General features: G+C 42.5%; 1 long non-coding RNA gene across 1 annotated transcript in view; it reads right to left on the bottom strand.

Annotated features, from left to right (window-relative positions):
- Window positions 1–549: 549 nt before the first annotated feature.
- LOC142560571 (uncharacterized) overlaps window positions 550–15,625 on the bottom strand; it is a 122,940-nt gene continuing 107,864 nt past the window's right edge. The window contains exons 2-3 of the long non-coding RNA XR_012823397.1: window positions 6,567–6,656; window positions 550–2,489 (exon numbers count right to left, since the gene is read on the bottom strand). This is a non-coding gene — a long non-coding RNA (uncharacterized LOC142560571). The remainder of the gene's footprint in view (window positions 2,490–6,566; window positions 6,657–15,625) is intronic.

The following is a 15,625-nucleotide window of genomic DNA, read 5'->3' as shown; positions in this document are numbered from 1 at the left end:
CATTTAGCCCAAGACAGGGGTAATTGGAGATCGCAGAGAGAGAAACTTTTGTCCTACAACGGACATAAGCAGGCTGATCCCGATTAGGTTAAGATTAAGTACACTTCTTGCCGTTTCAAGAGCAAAAAAAAAAGGCGAAGCTAGTATACCAAAGCACCACAACAATGTTCGCGACCAAACTGCGAAACAGCCCTAACCTGTAAGCGTTGTATCATTAATAGGTTCTCCGTTCCTGTACGGCGATTGCTTAGCCAACGGAAAACGCCAATAGTACCTGTACCTTTCCCGGCTACAGAATCATGACGCGCGTCTGAACAGCAGTCGGCGTATTCAGTCATCTAGCTGCATTGAATGTTCTCCACCTGTGGCGTCTTCGAGTGCGAATTTCGCAAGGCACCTTGAAGTCGTGTGCCACTAAGATTCGTTGTCCGTTCATGAGGCCGCCCGTTGCTGAAGTTTTCCAATACTTATTTTGGACACTTTGCTGTTCGAAGCATCCAACGACACTGACAACAGTATTGTGGAGTATTTAATCCTGTAATGCCCAAACACAGTTGTACATCACAGAAAATTCACAGAATTTTTCCCACCTTTATTTCTCGCCGTGGAGGGTACATTTGTACTAAACACACTATTTTTGAGCGAAGATAATTAACAATCAACATAATTGAAATCATAAGCTATTCAATAACTACATTGGGCTCCAGCCTAATACTGTCGCTACTTGTTTTTCACTCGCGATAATTCCAACTTTGGCGCCTCAAACAGCGCAGCATACAGAAAATGCGTTAGGCATTACAGGGTTAAAAAGCTCCTTAACCACCTTGGTGGCTTGGTGAAAACACTATGCGGATAACAAACACTCTTGCGAATATCTCAAAAATTTTGCACTGCTGCGCGGCGGGTGGAACTCACAAACGTTGTGCGAGATCACCTTTCTCTCAAACGTGATTTTCAATAGAAACATTATTTTCACTGTTTTCAGGCTGCCTTATTTGGTCAAATAAAAGATCCCCATACGCGGTCAGTAGCGTAACATCAACAAGGGTGCTTGAATGAGCGCGGTTTTTCCTCCTGCTACTGTCTATATTTATCGAAGCAATTTGATAAAAAGGCTGAAGTAAGCGAAACAGTTCATTTTAAACTTCAGAGAAATTACGTACTTCCGGCAAACGCTCGTGCAGGAATGCAACACTGGCCACACCGATTACCAATGCTGTAGCCCTCGGGTCTCAATTTCTATTGGTATGGACACTCAACTAGCTTTCAACCAAGCGAAACTCGGACATTCTGCTCCAGGCTGGTTGCCTCGGCAGACTTTGCTACACCAGCTTGACCAGCCGATAGTAACCACATTCAAATTGCGCGTTTTACAATAGCTCAATACTGCCCCGCCATCTTTTGTCTACGAGCGCAGTTGGTAGTAAGAGTTGCGAAGAATGCCACACGTTTATTAGTTTGCGCCGTCAGTAACATGCAAACGATGCCGATTGGTGCTTCGGCGGCGGCATCGTGGAAACTCGCTATAGATTTCTCCCTTCCTTTTGCCGCTCCAGGCCTTCGTAACGGCGATGCGCAGCTGATGCTATTACGCGCAGCGGGCAACTTGGAACACTTAAACGTGCCCATTTATACCCGGCCTGCCCTTATGCGGTAATACTTCATACTTAATAAATTTCCACGGTGAAACCAGCGCCAGAACACGCAATAGCCGGGGGGTAATTAGAGCAGGTTATCCTTAGGTTAGGCTACGTCACGTTAGGTGAAGAACGAACGTACAGCGAACGACAAGGACAGCAGAAGTGCGTTCCAAGGCAGAAGGCGGCGGGGCAGTCGCGTCATGCTTAGACACACTTTTCTGAAACTTCGTCTAGTTTTCCATTCCTCCAGCTATCCATCCCAGCTACGGCGTTCAACGAACATTCTACTGCTTGTCTTTCCAATGCCTTTACCAATTGGACTGCTAGGTAAACGCCGGTCCTATAGGTGTTGTATTTCGATTATCTCTCCTCCCGCAGCCCCACCTCCAGATCTCCTTAGACTAACCAGGACCTGCCCCTGCCGACCCTAAATTAGTTCGGCTCACGGCACTTGACAGGACAGTCGTCGTGCATGTCACCGGCGTTACACGTCGTCATTGTCGTCGTCTGGCCTTATGGCCAGCGCTGTTTCCTGTGTCTGTGTGTGTGTGCGTGTGTACGTATGCGTATGCGTGTGCGCGCGTATGCGTGTGTGTGCGCGCGCATAACAACGCGTTGGCCACATTTGTGGGCAATGGTTCCAATGGCCACTTCATCGTGAACATAAACGTGGCCGCTTTTACAAAGATTCCAGATCTGACGTTTGAGCAGGACCACTCGAGGCTGGGTCTGCGGCTGTGCAGCGGACCACGCACCAACTTGCTCCTGGTCGAGGGACTGTCGTTCGAAGTCCGTGGTGGAGACATCCTCGCCATCATCGCCACTTCCAGTGAGCACGCTGCTCTGCAACTGTAAAAAAAAAAAGCATTTGAAAGAGCTGGCAATTTCCTCCGGCACAAAGAAACGCTTGTCACGTGTTTTACTCGTTTTTCGGGAATTTGCATACTGTTCGATATGCAGTCAAGGCTACGGAGCGCGAGAAGACGAAATTTAGCGACCCAGGTTTCTAGCGCCGACCACTGCGTCTGATCTACAGCACACTTCATGTAAGCTAGGCAATTGGGTGCAATGTCTAAATCTTAAAGCAACAAAGTTCTCGCGCGAGAGCACGTGCTCGTTAACATATGAGCATCGCAAATCAAGTGCTCCTCTCCCCCCGCGACCCGCGACCGTATCCGAGGCGCTTCTCTGACTAACGTCTGTGGTGACCGGCTAATACGCGAGCTCTCCCACGTCCTCGACCTCCGGTGCTGGCGTGCTGCGATATCAACCGCCAGTGAGCTAGGCAATTACTGACGCCCCACCATGCAAACCGGGAGCATAGTGTAGAAATAAAACCTGAGAAACCTGCGAAAAAACGTCAGCCAAGCTCATTGGAACCTCAGTGTACATTAGAACCACGGTGCTTGTTCCCGCACTCCTCTGAAAAGCTCAGATGCGACTCGCACATCACTACGCCTGCAAATGGACGTATACTATCACTAAGTTACATAAGCGAATGTCTCAAGCGAATATGTGCAAATTACTTATCCCGAAAAAAAACATAAGTCCACTGGTATCCCAATGCCCTCATGTTCACTCACTCCAATGAAAAGCTCAAACTACAAGCATACATCGCTCGCAGTGGAAATGCACGTATGCTGAAATTAACTTACCGGACTGTTGTTAAACGAATTTGCTCAAACTTATTATCGCCAAAAAATAAATATATAAGGCTATACCATAAAAACCTCAGTGCCTGTTGACTCACTTCTTTGGAAAGCTCAGATTCCACTCATACATCCCTGCTCTAGCAAGCGGAAATATACTGTCACTAAATTACATGTCTCATAAGCGAATATGTGCAAATTACTTTTCACAGAAAATACATAATCCCACTAATACCCCTATATACTCATGTTCACTCGTATGAAAACCTCGAATTCATCGCATACATTGCTCCCACTGGAAATGTAAGTATGCTGAAACTAACTTGCCGAACTGATAAACGATTCTGCGCAAATTTCTCATCGCTAATATACATAAGCCTTAAGTACATAAGTACTTTAGATGTTCATTGCGCGTTCACTCACTACTCTAAAAGCTAACATGCAACTCACACATCACTACCCCTCCAAATGGACGTATACTGCCACTAAGTTACATGTCTCATAAGCAAATAAGTGCAAATTACTTATAACAGAAAAACACACAGGACCACTACTCCATCGGTGCTCTCTCGTTCACTCACTCCAATGAAAAGCTGCAATTCTACGAGCACATCGCCCCCACTGGAAATGCACGTATGTTGACACTAACTCACAGGACTGACAAATGAATCTGCTCAAATTTGCCATCGCTAAAGAAAAGTAGGCCTGCAGTACACTAGAACTTCAGCGTGCGTTCACTCACTCCTATGAAAAGCTCAGATTTGACTCATGCATCACTACCCCTGCAAATGAACGTATACTGACACTAAGTTACATGTATGACTAAGCGAATAAGTAGAAATTACTTATCGCGGAAAAAAAAACATAAGCCCACTAGTACTCAAGTTCACTCACGTTGACTCACTACAACGAAAAGCTCGAATTCACCGCATACATCGCTCCCATTTAATATAGACGTATACCCACACTAACTTACAGGACTGTTAAACGAATTTCCGCAAATTTCTTATCGCCAAAAAAAAATGTAAGCCTATAGTACATCAGAACCTCAGTGTGTGTTCACTCATAATTGTGAAAAGCTCAGAATGGACTCATCCACCACTTCCCTTGCAAACAGACGTATACAGACACTATGTTACTTGTGTGATAAGCGAATATGGGCAAATCACTTATCGCAGGAAAAAAAACGTAAGCCTACTATTACCTCAGTGCGCGCAAGTTCACTCATTCCTATGAAAAGCTCAAATTCCAAGCATAAGTCGCTACCAATGGAAATGCAAGTATACCGACGCTAACTTCCAGAAGTGATAAACGAATTTCTTCAAATTTGTTATCGCTAAACGACGTCGTATCGCTAAAGAGAGATTATAGACCGTGGAAATATCTGCGCAGTCGCACTCACTCACTTGTCTGAAAGGCTCTAATTCCATGCATCAATCACTCCCGGAGCAGATGTACGTATATAGAAACAGACTTGTATGATTAACAAAAGATATTGTGAAAAATACTTGTCACGGAAAAAAAGCATCAGCCAAGCTCACTGGAACGTCAGTGTACATTAAGAGGAAGCTTTAGCTCGGGCCCAACTCCGACGCGGCCTATTCAAATACATGTAAAACGCAAAAACGTTTTTATGAGATAACCCATGCACCGATTTTGATGAAATTTGTTGCATTTCAAAGAGAACGTTAAATTCTAGTGACTGTTGGAAGCGGAATTCCGATTTAGGACTTGAATTTTCCTAAAACGATTTTCAAATATTTGACCGTTTAAAAAAAATAGAAGCACGAAGTTTACAAATTGATAGCTATGCATCAAGAACCGATATGGCGGTTCTGTAAACGGCATCCATTAGATCATTCAAAGCGGACAAATTCAATATGTCATTTTACATCTTACATGAATTTGTTACGTTGGTTACCACGGTTTTACAAAAGTTGTATTTCCCTATGATTAAATTTTTTTATATTCATGTGTAACATATCAATTTTGTCCGCTATGGATGTACTTTTAGATGCAATTCACAGAATTGTATTATAATCTTTGGTGGTTGAGTTACAGAGTTGTAAACTTGATAGTTTCGTTTTTTGAAAATTTTTGATTTTCGCCAATGTTTAATAAAAATTTGACGACCTAACTCAAAAATTCGAAACCAACAGTCACTAGATTTTAAGTTTTTATTTTAAATGCAACAAACCTCGTCAAATTCGGTGCAGTGGTTGCCGAGAAAAACGAATTCTCCTTTTACATGTATTTAGATAGGAGCACTCGAGCTAAAGCTTCCTCTTAAACCACAGTGCGTGTTCAGTCATTCCTCTAAAAAGCTCAGACGCGACTCACACATCACTACCCCTGCAAATGGATGTATACTGTCACTAAGTTACATATCCCATGAGCGAATATGTGCAAAATTACGTATCCCGGAAAAAACATAGGCCCACTCTTACCCCAATGCCCTCATGTTCACTCGCTCTAATGAAAAGCTCAAATTACACACATACATCGCTCCCACTGGAAATACACTTATACTGGCTCTAACTAACAGGGCTCACAATCGAATTTGCTCAGAATGGTTATCGCTAAAGAAACGTAAGCCTATTGTACATTACTACCTCAGCGCCTGTTCACTCACATAACCGAAAAGCTCAGATTGGACTCCTATATAATTTCCCCGGTTAAATGGACGTTTACTCTCACTAAATTACATTTTTGATAAGCGAATATGTGCAAATTGTGGCGGCAAAAACAAGCACAATGGTCCTTCAGTGCTCTCCTAGATATTTTCAAAGCTGAATGAAATACGAATCGAATAGCATCCGAAGCGAAACGAATTGAATATGGAATACTTTCAGAACAATTCTCTATTGAGGAACTTCCGTTCTCACCATTTGGTGTTCAGATCCCAATATATTCCTACATTACTAGGTTTTTGTGATTAAATTGCACGAAGTGAGGTTCATTAAAAGCACAAATGAAGCAATAGGAGCACATAACTATGTTTATTCGCATGCTCGGGGCTCACTGCTGAGCGCGAATTAGAACAGTCTAGTCGAGAAAAAGAGTTAGGGAAAGCGGGAAGAAAGCAGAAACCCCATTTAGGAGACTAAAGCAAAACAATCATGTACAATGGACTTTACAGAAGACCTTGCACACCAACTTTGTGAGGCAGGGCTGCTGATGTAGAGACCTCGTTAAATAATTATACAGGCAATTAACCTTGCAGAGCGAAAGGCATTGGAAAGATCATGATGATAAGTCCGGTCTTCGATCAGCTCACCTTGCTGCTCTGGCTCCTATGGTTGCCTCCGGGTGCTGCCTCCCACGCTTGACCTGGTCACGAAGCGCGAAACGCTGGCGTCGTCCTTCGCTGACAGATGGGTGCAGGACAACACCAGGTCCATCTCGTGCAGGCCGTCCGCGGCAACGATGAACGAATGAAAGCAAAGCATGCAGTGCATATGTGAGAAACAAGGCGAAAAAAAATGATGGTACGTGAGTACTGGACGCCATCTGGACACTATCAAACTCCACCTTGTTCTAAGATTCGGCCATCTCTTTTTTTTTACACCGATGTCGATTATATAGACTCTATAAACGCATTTTTGCCGTCGGCGTCACAAATGCACATCATCATCATCATCATCATCATCATCATCATCATCATCATCATCAGCCTAGTTACGCCCACTGCAGGGCAAAGGCCTCTCCCATACTTCTCCAACTACCCCGGTCATGTACTAATTGTGGCCATGTTGTCCCTGCAAACGTCTTAATGTCATCCGCCCACCTAACTTTCTGCCGCCCCCTGCTACGCTTCCCTTCCCTTGGAATCCAGTCCGTAACCCTTAATGACCATCGGTTATCTTCCCTCCTCATTACATGTCCGGCCCATGCCCATTTATTTTTCTTGATTTCAACTAAGATGTCATTTACCCGCGTTAGTTGTCTCACCCAAACTGCTCTTTTCTTATCCCTTAACGTCACACCCATCATTCTTCTTTCCATAGCTCGTTGCATCGTCCTCAATTTCAGCAGAACCCTTTTCGTAAGCCTCCAGGTTTCTGCCCCATATGTTAGTACTGGTAACACACAGCTGTTATACACTTACCTTTTGAGGGATAGTGGCAACCTGCTGTTCATGATTTGAGAATGCCTGCCAAACGCACCCCAGCCCATTCTTATTCTTCTGGTTATTTCAGTCTCATGATCCGGAACCGTGGTCACTACCTGCCCTAAGTAGATGTATTCTCTTACCACTTCCAGTGCCTCGCTACCTATCGTAAACTGCTGTTCTCTTCCGAGACTGTTAAACATTACTTTAGTTTTCTGCAGATTAATTTTCAGACCCACCCTTCTGCTTTGCCTCTCCAGGTCAGTGAGCATGCATTGCAATTAGTCTCCTGAGTTACTAAGCAAGGCAATATCATCAGCGAATCGCAAGTTCCTTAGGTATTCTCCATCAACTTTTATCCCCAATTCTTCCCACTCCAGGACTCTGAATACCTCCTGTAAACATGCTGTGAATAGCATTGGAGAGATCGTATCTCCCTGTATGACGCCTTTCTTTATTGAGATTTTGCTGCTTTCTTCGTGGAGGACTACGGTGGCTGTGGAGCCGCTATAGATATCTTCCAGTATTTTTACATATGGCTCATCTACACCCTGATTCCGTAATGCCTCCATGACTGCTGAGGTTTCGACTGAATCAAACGCTTTCTCGTAATCAATGAAAGCTATATATAAGGGTTGGTTATATTCTGCACATTTCTCTATCCCTTGATTGATAGTGTGAATATGGTCTATTGTTGAGTAGCCTTTACGGAATCCTGCCTGGTCCTTTGGTTGACAGAAGTCCAAGGTGTTCCTGATTCTATTTGCGATTACCTTAGTAAATACTTTGTAGGCAACGGACAGTAAGCTGATCGGTCTATAATTTTTCAAGTCTTTGGCGTCCCCTTTCTTATGGATTAGGATTATGTTAGCGTTCTTCCAAGGTTGCCTACGTTCGAAGTCATGAGGCATTGTGTATATAGGGCGGCCAATCTTTCTAGGACAGTGTTCCCACCTTCCTTCAACAAATCTGCTGTTACCTGATCCTCCCCAGCTGCCTTCCGCCTTTGCATAGCTCCTAAGGCTTTCTTTACTTCTTCTGGCGTTACCTGTGGGATTTCGAATTCCTCTAGGCTATTCTCTCTTCCACTATCGTCGTGGGTGCCACTGGTAATGTATAAATCTCTATATAACTCCTCAGCCACTTGAACTATCTCATCCATATTAGTAACGATATTGCCGGCTTTGTCTCTTAACGCACACATCTGATTCTTGCCTATTCCTAGTTTCTTCTTCACTGTTTTTAGGCTTCCTCCGTTCCTGAGAGCCTGTTCAATTCTATCCATATTATAGTTCCTGATATCCGCAGTCTTACGGTTGTTGATTAGCTTAGAAAGTTCTGCCAGTTCTATTCTAGCTGCAGGGTTAGAGGCTTTCATACATTGGCGTTTCCTGATCAGATCTTCCGTCTCCTGCGATAGCTTACTGGTTTCCTGTCTAACGGCGTTACCACCGACTTCTATTGCGCAGTCCTTAATGATGCCCATGAGATTGTCGTTCATTGCTTCAACACTAAGATCCTCTTCCTGAGTTAAAGCCGAATACCTGTTCTGTAGCTTGATCCGGAATTCCTCTAGTTTCCCTCTTACCGGTAACTCATTGATTGGCTTCTTGAGTACTTAGCCTAGCCAAATGCACATATACTGACGCTAACATACATGTTTCATAAACTCATTGATACAAATTTGTTATCGTGGAAAATACAAAAAGTATAGCCCGCAGGAACCTCAGCCAAGTCGTGCTCACTCATTCCGCTAGAAAGCTCAAATTCCACGCATCCATCACTTCCGTGGAAAATGCACATATACAGACACTTCCTTAATGACTAATAAACGAATTTACGCAAATTACTTAGAGCTCAAAACATATCATCCTTTAGCTCGATAGACCTTCCTCCCGGTCGTGCCCGCGCCATTCTCCTAAAAGCTTCTCGACACATCCATCACTCTCCCTGCAAATGCACATATACAGACGATAATTTACACGAATGCTAAACAAATTTAAGCAAATTATTTATCGCACAAAAAACACAAGCCTATAGCCTGATAGAACTTCAGCGCTGTCACATTACCTCACTTCACCGAAGATATCAAACTTGACGCAACCACCACTTCCCCTGCTAATGCACATATACACACACAACCTGATATGAATAATACACGAATTTACTCAAATTAGTTATTGCTAAAGAGAGATTATAGACCGCGGAAACATCCGCGCAGTCTTACTCACTGACATCTCTGAAAGGCTCTAATTCCATGCATCAATCACTCCCGGAGCAGATGCACGTATATAGAAAGAGACTCATATGATTAATAAAAGATATTGTAAAAATACTTATCACGAAAAAAAAACATCAGCCAAGCTCGTTGGAACGTCAGTGTACTATAATACCACAGTGCGTGTTCAGTCATTCCTCTAAAAAGCTCAGACACGACTCACACATCACTACCCCTGCAAATGGTTGTATACTGTCACTAAGTTACATATCTCATGAACGAATATGTGCAAATTACTGTCCCGGAAAGAACATAGGCACACTGGTACCCCAATGTCCTCATGTTCACTCATTCTAATGAAAAGCTGAAATTACACGCATACATCGCTCGCAATGGAAATGCACGTATGCGGAAATTAACGTACCGGACTGTTAAACGAATTTGCTCAATCTTGTTATCGTCAATATATATATATATATATATATATATATATATATATATATATATATATATATATATATATATATATATGTATATATAAGGCTATAACATGAAAACCTCAGTGCCTGTTGACTCACTTCTTTGGAAAGCTCAGATTCCACTCATACATCACTGCTCTAGCAAGTGGAAGTACACTGTCACTAAATTACATGTCTCATAAGCGAATATGAGCAAATTACTTATCGCAGAAAAAATCCCACTAGTACCCCAATTTACTCATGTTCACTCACTCCGATGAAAAGCTCAAGTTCAACGCAAACATCGCTCCCACTGGAAATTTATGTATGCTGAAACTAATTTGCCGGACTGTTAAACGATGCTGCACAAATTTCTCATCGCTAAAATGCATAAGCCTTAAGTACATAAGTACTTTAGATGTTCATTGCGCGTTGACTTACTACTCTAAACGCTAACATGCAACTCGCACATCAATACCCCTCAAAACGGACGTATACTGCCACTAATTTACATGTCCCATAAGGGAATATGTGCAAATTATTTATAACGGAAAAAGACAGAGGACCACTAGTCCATCGGTGCTCTCCCGTTCACTCACTCCAGTGCACAGCTGCAATTCTGCGAGCACGTCGCCCCCACTGGAAATGCTCGTATGTTGACACTAACTCACAGGACTGACGAATGAATCTGCTCAAATTTGCCATCGCTAAAGAAAAGTAGGCCTGCAGTACACTAGAACTTCAGCATGCGTTCACTCACTCCTATGAAAAGCTCAGATTTGACTCATGCATCACTTCCCCTGCAAATGAACGTATACTGACACTAAGTTACATGTATAATTAAGCGAATAAGTAGAAATTACTTATTGCGCAAAAAAAACAAGCCCACTAGCGCTTAAGTGCACTCACGTTGACTCACTACAACGAAAAGCTCGAATTCACCGCATACATCGCTCCCATTTAATATAGACGTATACCCACACTAACTTACAGGACTCATAAACGAATTTCCGCAAATGTGTTATCGCTAAAACATGTAAGCCTATAGTACATCAGAACCTCAGTGGGTGTTCACTCCCTTCGGTGCAGTTACTTATACTATCTCACATTACTACTACTACTACTAATACTACTACTACTACAACTACTACTACTACTACTACTACTACTACTACTACTATTACTACTACTCCTACTACTCCTGCAAATGGACGTATACTGACACTAAGTTACACGTCTGATTAAGCGACTATTCGCAAATTACATATCGCGGAAAAGCATAACTCTACTGGTACCCCAATGCACTCCATGTTCACTCACTCCAATATAAAGCCCAAATTCCTCGCATACATCGCACACCCTGGAAAAGCATGTATACCGACACAAACTTACAGGACTCATAAACGAATTTGCACAAATTTGTTATCGCTAAAAAACATTAGCCTACAGTATATTACATATGCATTGCGTGATCACTCACTGTTGTAAACACTCAGATGCCAATCACACATCCCTACCCCTGCAAATGGACTTATACTGACACAAAACTGCACTTCTCGTAAGCAAATAACTGTGAAATACTTCTCCAGGAAAAAGCATTACCCCACTGGAACTCCGTTGCACTCATGTTCAATCACTCCAATCTAAAGCTCAACTTACACGCATACATCGCTCCCACTGGAAATGCACGTATGCTGCCACTAACTTACTGTAGTGATAAAGGAATCTACTCAAATTTCCTATCGCTAAAGAAATGCAAGCCTATAGTGCATCAGAACCTCAGTATGTGTTCACTCAAATCTCGGGTATGCTCAGATTGGACACATCCATCACTTCCCCTGCAAATGGACGTACACGAATACTATGTTACATGTCTCATATGCGATTATGCGCACATTAGTTATCGCAGAAAACACTAGTACCCCTCGGCCCCTGCAAATGGACGTATACTGTCAGTAAGTTATATGTCTCGTAAGCGAAAATGTGCAACTTACTTATCGTCGAAAAATACATACGCCACACACGTCCCACTGTGCCCTCATGTTCACTACCTGCAATGAAAAGCTAAAATTCCACGCTTACATCGCAAATGCACGTATGCTGATACTGACTTACACGACTGATAAACGAATTTTCGCGCATAAGTTATCGCTAAAGAAACATGCCCATTAGCACATTAGAACCTCAATGCGTGTTGACTGACTCCTCTGAAAAGCTCAGATTCGACTCGTACATCACTGTCCCTCCAAATGGAAGTATACTGACAATAAGCTACCTGTCTCATAAGCGAATGTGTGTAAATTGCTTATCGCGGAAAAAAACATAGGCCCACTAGTTCCTGAGTGCACTCGTCTTCACTGAAAGCAATGAAAAAGCCCAAATTCTAATCATAGATCGCTCCCACTGCAAATGCGCATACGCTGAGGCTAACAGGATCGACAAAAACTATCGAAAAAAAACGGTAGCCTACACTACATTACAACCTCAGCGCCTATTCAATCGCATAATTGTAAACCTCAGATTAGACTCCTATATAACGTCCACTGTAAAATCGACATGCACTGTCACTAAATAACATCTCTGATAAGCAAATATGTGCAAGTTATCGCGGAAAAAACATAGGCACAATGGTACCTCAGTGTACGCATGTTCACTTACTACAATAAAAAGCTAAAATTCCACGCCTACATCGCTCCCAATGCAAATGCACGTATGCTGACACTGACTTACACGACTGATAAACGAATTTCCTCACTTCAGTAAATTATAACCTCAATGCGTGTTCACTCACTACTTAAAAGCTCAGATTCGGCTCGTACTAGTCCTGCAAATGGAACAATACTGAAACTAACTTACCTGTCTGATAAGCAAATATGTGCAAATTACTTATCGCGGAAAAAAGCATAAGCCGACTAGTTCCTGAGTGCACTCGTCTTCACTAACTGCAATGAAAAGCTCAAATTCCACGGTAACCTCGCTCCCAATGCAAATCTACTTATACTGGCACTAACTAACAAGACCGACAGTAAAATTTGCTCAAAATGGTTATCGATAAAGAAATGTTAGCCTACAACATATTAGAACCTCAGCGCCTGTTCACACGCATAACCGAAAAGCTAAGATTAGACTCCCATACCATTTCCCGTGCTCAATGGAAGTTTACTGTCACTAAATTAATTTCTGACAAGTTAATTTGTGCAAATTATAACGGAAGAACCATAAGCCCACTCGCTCCTGATTGCACTAGTCTTCGCTCACTGCAATGAAAACCTCAATTTCCTCGCGTACAATGCTCCCAATGCAAATCCACTATTATTGGCACTAACTAAAAGGACCGACAATCGAAGTTTCTCAAAATGGTTATCGCTAAAGAAACGTTAGCCTATACTACACTAGAAAGTCAGCACCTGTTCGCTCGCATAACCGAAAAGCTCAGATTAGACTCCCATACCATTTCCCCTGTTCAATGGACGTTTACTGTCACTAAATTATTTCTGACAAGTTAATTTCTGCAAATTATACCGGAAAAACCATAAGCCCACTCCTTCCTGAGTGCACTAGTCTTCGCTCACTACAATGAAAAGCTCAATTTCCTCGCGCACATTGCTTCCAATGCGAATCCACTCATATTAGCACTAACTAAAAGGGGCGACAATCGAATTTTCTCAAAATGGTCATCGCTAAAGAAACATTAGCCTACACTACATTAGAAACTCAGCGCCTGTTCGCTCGCATAACCGAAAAGCTCAGATTAGACTCCCATACCATTTCCCCTGTTCAATGGACGTTTACTGTGACTAAATTAATTTCTGACAAGTTAATTTGTGCAAATTAAACCAGAAAAACCATAAGCCCACTCGTTCCTGAGTGCACTAGTCTTCGCTCACTGCAATGAAAAGCTCAATTTCCTCGCGTACATTGCTTCCAATGCGAATCCACTCATATTGGCACTAACTAAAAGGACCGACAATCGAATTTTCTCAAAATGGTTATCGCTAATGAAACGTTAGCCTAAACTACATTAGAAACTCAGCGCCTGTTCGCTCGCATAACCGAAAAGCTCAGATTAGACTCCCATACCATTTCCCCTGTTCAATGGACGTTTACTGTGACTAAATTAATTTCTGACAAGTTAATTTGTGCAAATTATACCGGAAAAACCATAAGCCCACTCGTTCCTGAGTGCACTAGTCTTCGCTCACTGCAATGAAAAGCTCAATTTCCTCGCGTACATTGCTTCCAATGCGAATCCACTCATATTGGTACTAACTAAAAGGGGCGACAATCGAATTTTCTCAAAATGGTCATCGCTAAAGAAACATTAGCCTACACTACATTAGAAACTCAGCGCCTGTTCGCTCGCATAACCGAAAAGCTCAGATTAGACTCCCATACCATTTCCCCTGTTCAATGGACGTTTAATGTCACTAAATTAATTTCTGAAGTGTTAATTTGTGCAAATTATACCGGAAGAACCATAAGCCCACTCCTTCTTGAGTGCACTAGTCTTCGCTCACTGCAATGAAAAGCTCAATTTCCTCGCGTACATTGCTCCCAATGCGAATCCACTCATATTGGCACTAACTAAAAGGGGCGACAATCGAATTTTCTCAAAATGGTCATCGCTAAAGAAACATTAGCCTACACTACATTAGAAACTCAGCGCCTGTTCGCTCGCATAACCGAAAAGCTCAGATTAGACTCCCATACCATTTCCCCTGTTCAATGGACGTTTACTGTGACTAAATTAATTTCTGACAAGTTAATTTGTGCAAATTAAACCAGAAAAACCATAAGCCCACTCGTTCCTGAGTGCACTAGTCTTCGCTCACTGCAATGAAAAGCTCAATTTCCTCGCGTACATTGCTTCCAATGCGAATCCACTCATATTGGCACTAACTAAAAGGACCGACAATCGAATTTTCTCAAAATGGTTATCGCTAATGAAACGTTAGCCTAAACTACATTAGAAACTCAGCGCCTGTTCGCTCGCATAACCGAAAAGCTCAGATTAGACTCCCATACCATTTCCCCTGTTCAATGGACGTTTACTGTGACTAAATTAATTTCTGACAAGTTAATTTGTGCAAATTATACCGGAAAAACCATAAGCCCACTCGTTCCTGAGTGCACTAGTCTTCGCTCACTGCAATGAAAAGCTCAATTTCCTCGCGTACATTGCTTCCAATGCGAATCCACTCATATTGGTACTAACTAAAAGGGGCGACAATCGAATTTTCTCAAAATGGTCATCGCTAAAGAAACATTAGCCTACACTACATTAGAAACTCAGCGCCTGTTCGCTCGCATAACCGAAAAGCTCAGATTAGACTCCCATACCATTTCCCCTGTTCAATGGACGTTTAATGTCACTAAATTAATTTCTGAAGTGTTAATTTGTGGAAATTATACCGGAAGAACCATAAGCCCACTCCTTCTTGAGTGCACTAGTCTTCGCTCACTGCAATGAAAAGCTCAATTTCCTCGCGTACATTGCTCCCAATGCGAATCCACTCATATTGGCACTAACTAAAAGGGGCGACAATCGA

Source organism: Dermacentor variabilis, chromosome 10, assembly GCF_050947875.1.
Source record: "Dermacentor variabilis isolate Ectoservices chromosome 10, ASM5094787v1, whole genome shotgun sequence".
In the NCBI taxonomy this organism is placed as follows: domain Eukaryota; kingdom Metazoa; phylum Arthropoda; class Arachnida; order Ixodida; family Ixodidae; genus Dermacentor; species Dermacentor variabilis.
Note: the sequence above shows the minus strand (reverse complement) of the source record. Positions and strands in the feature narration are given on the sequence as shown.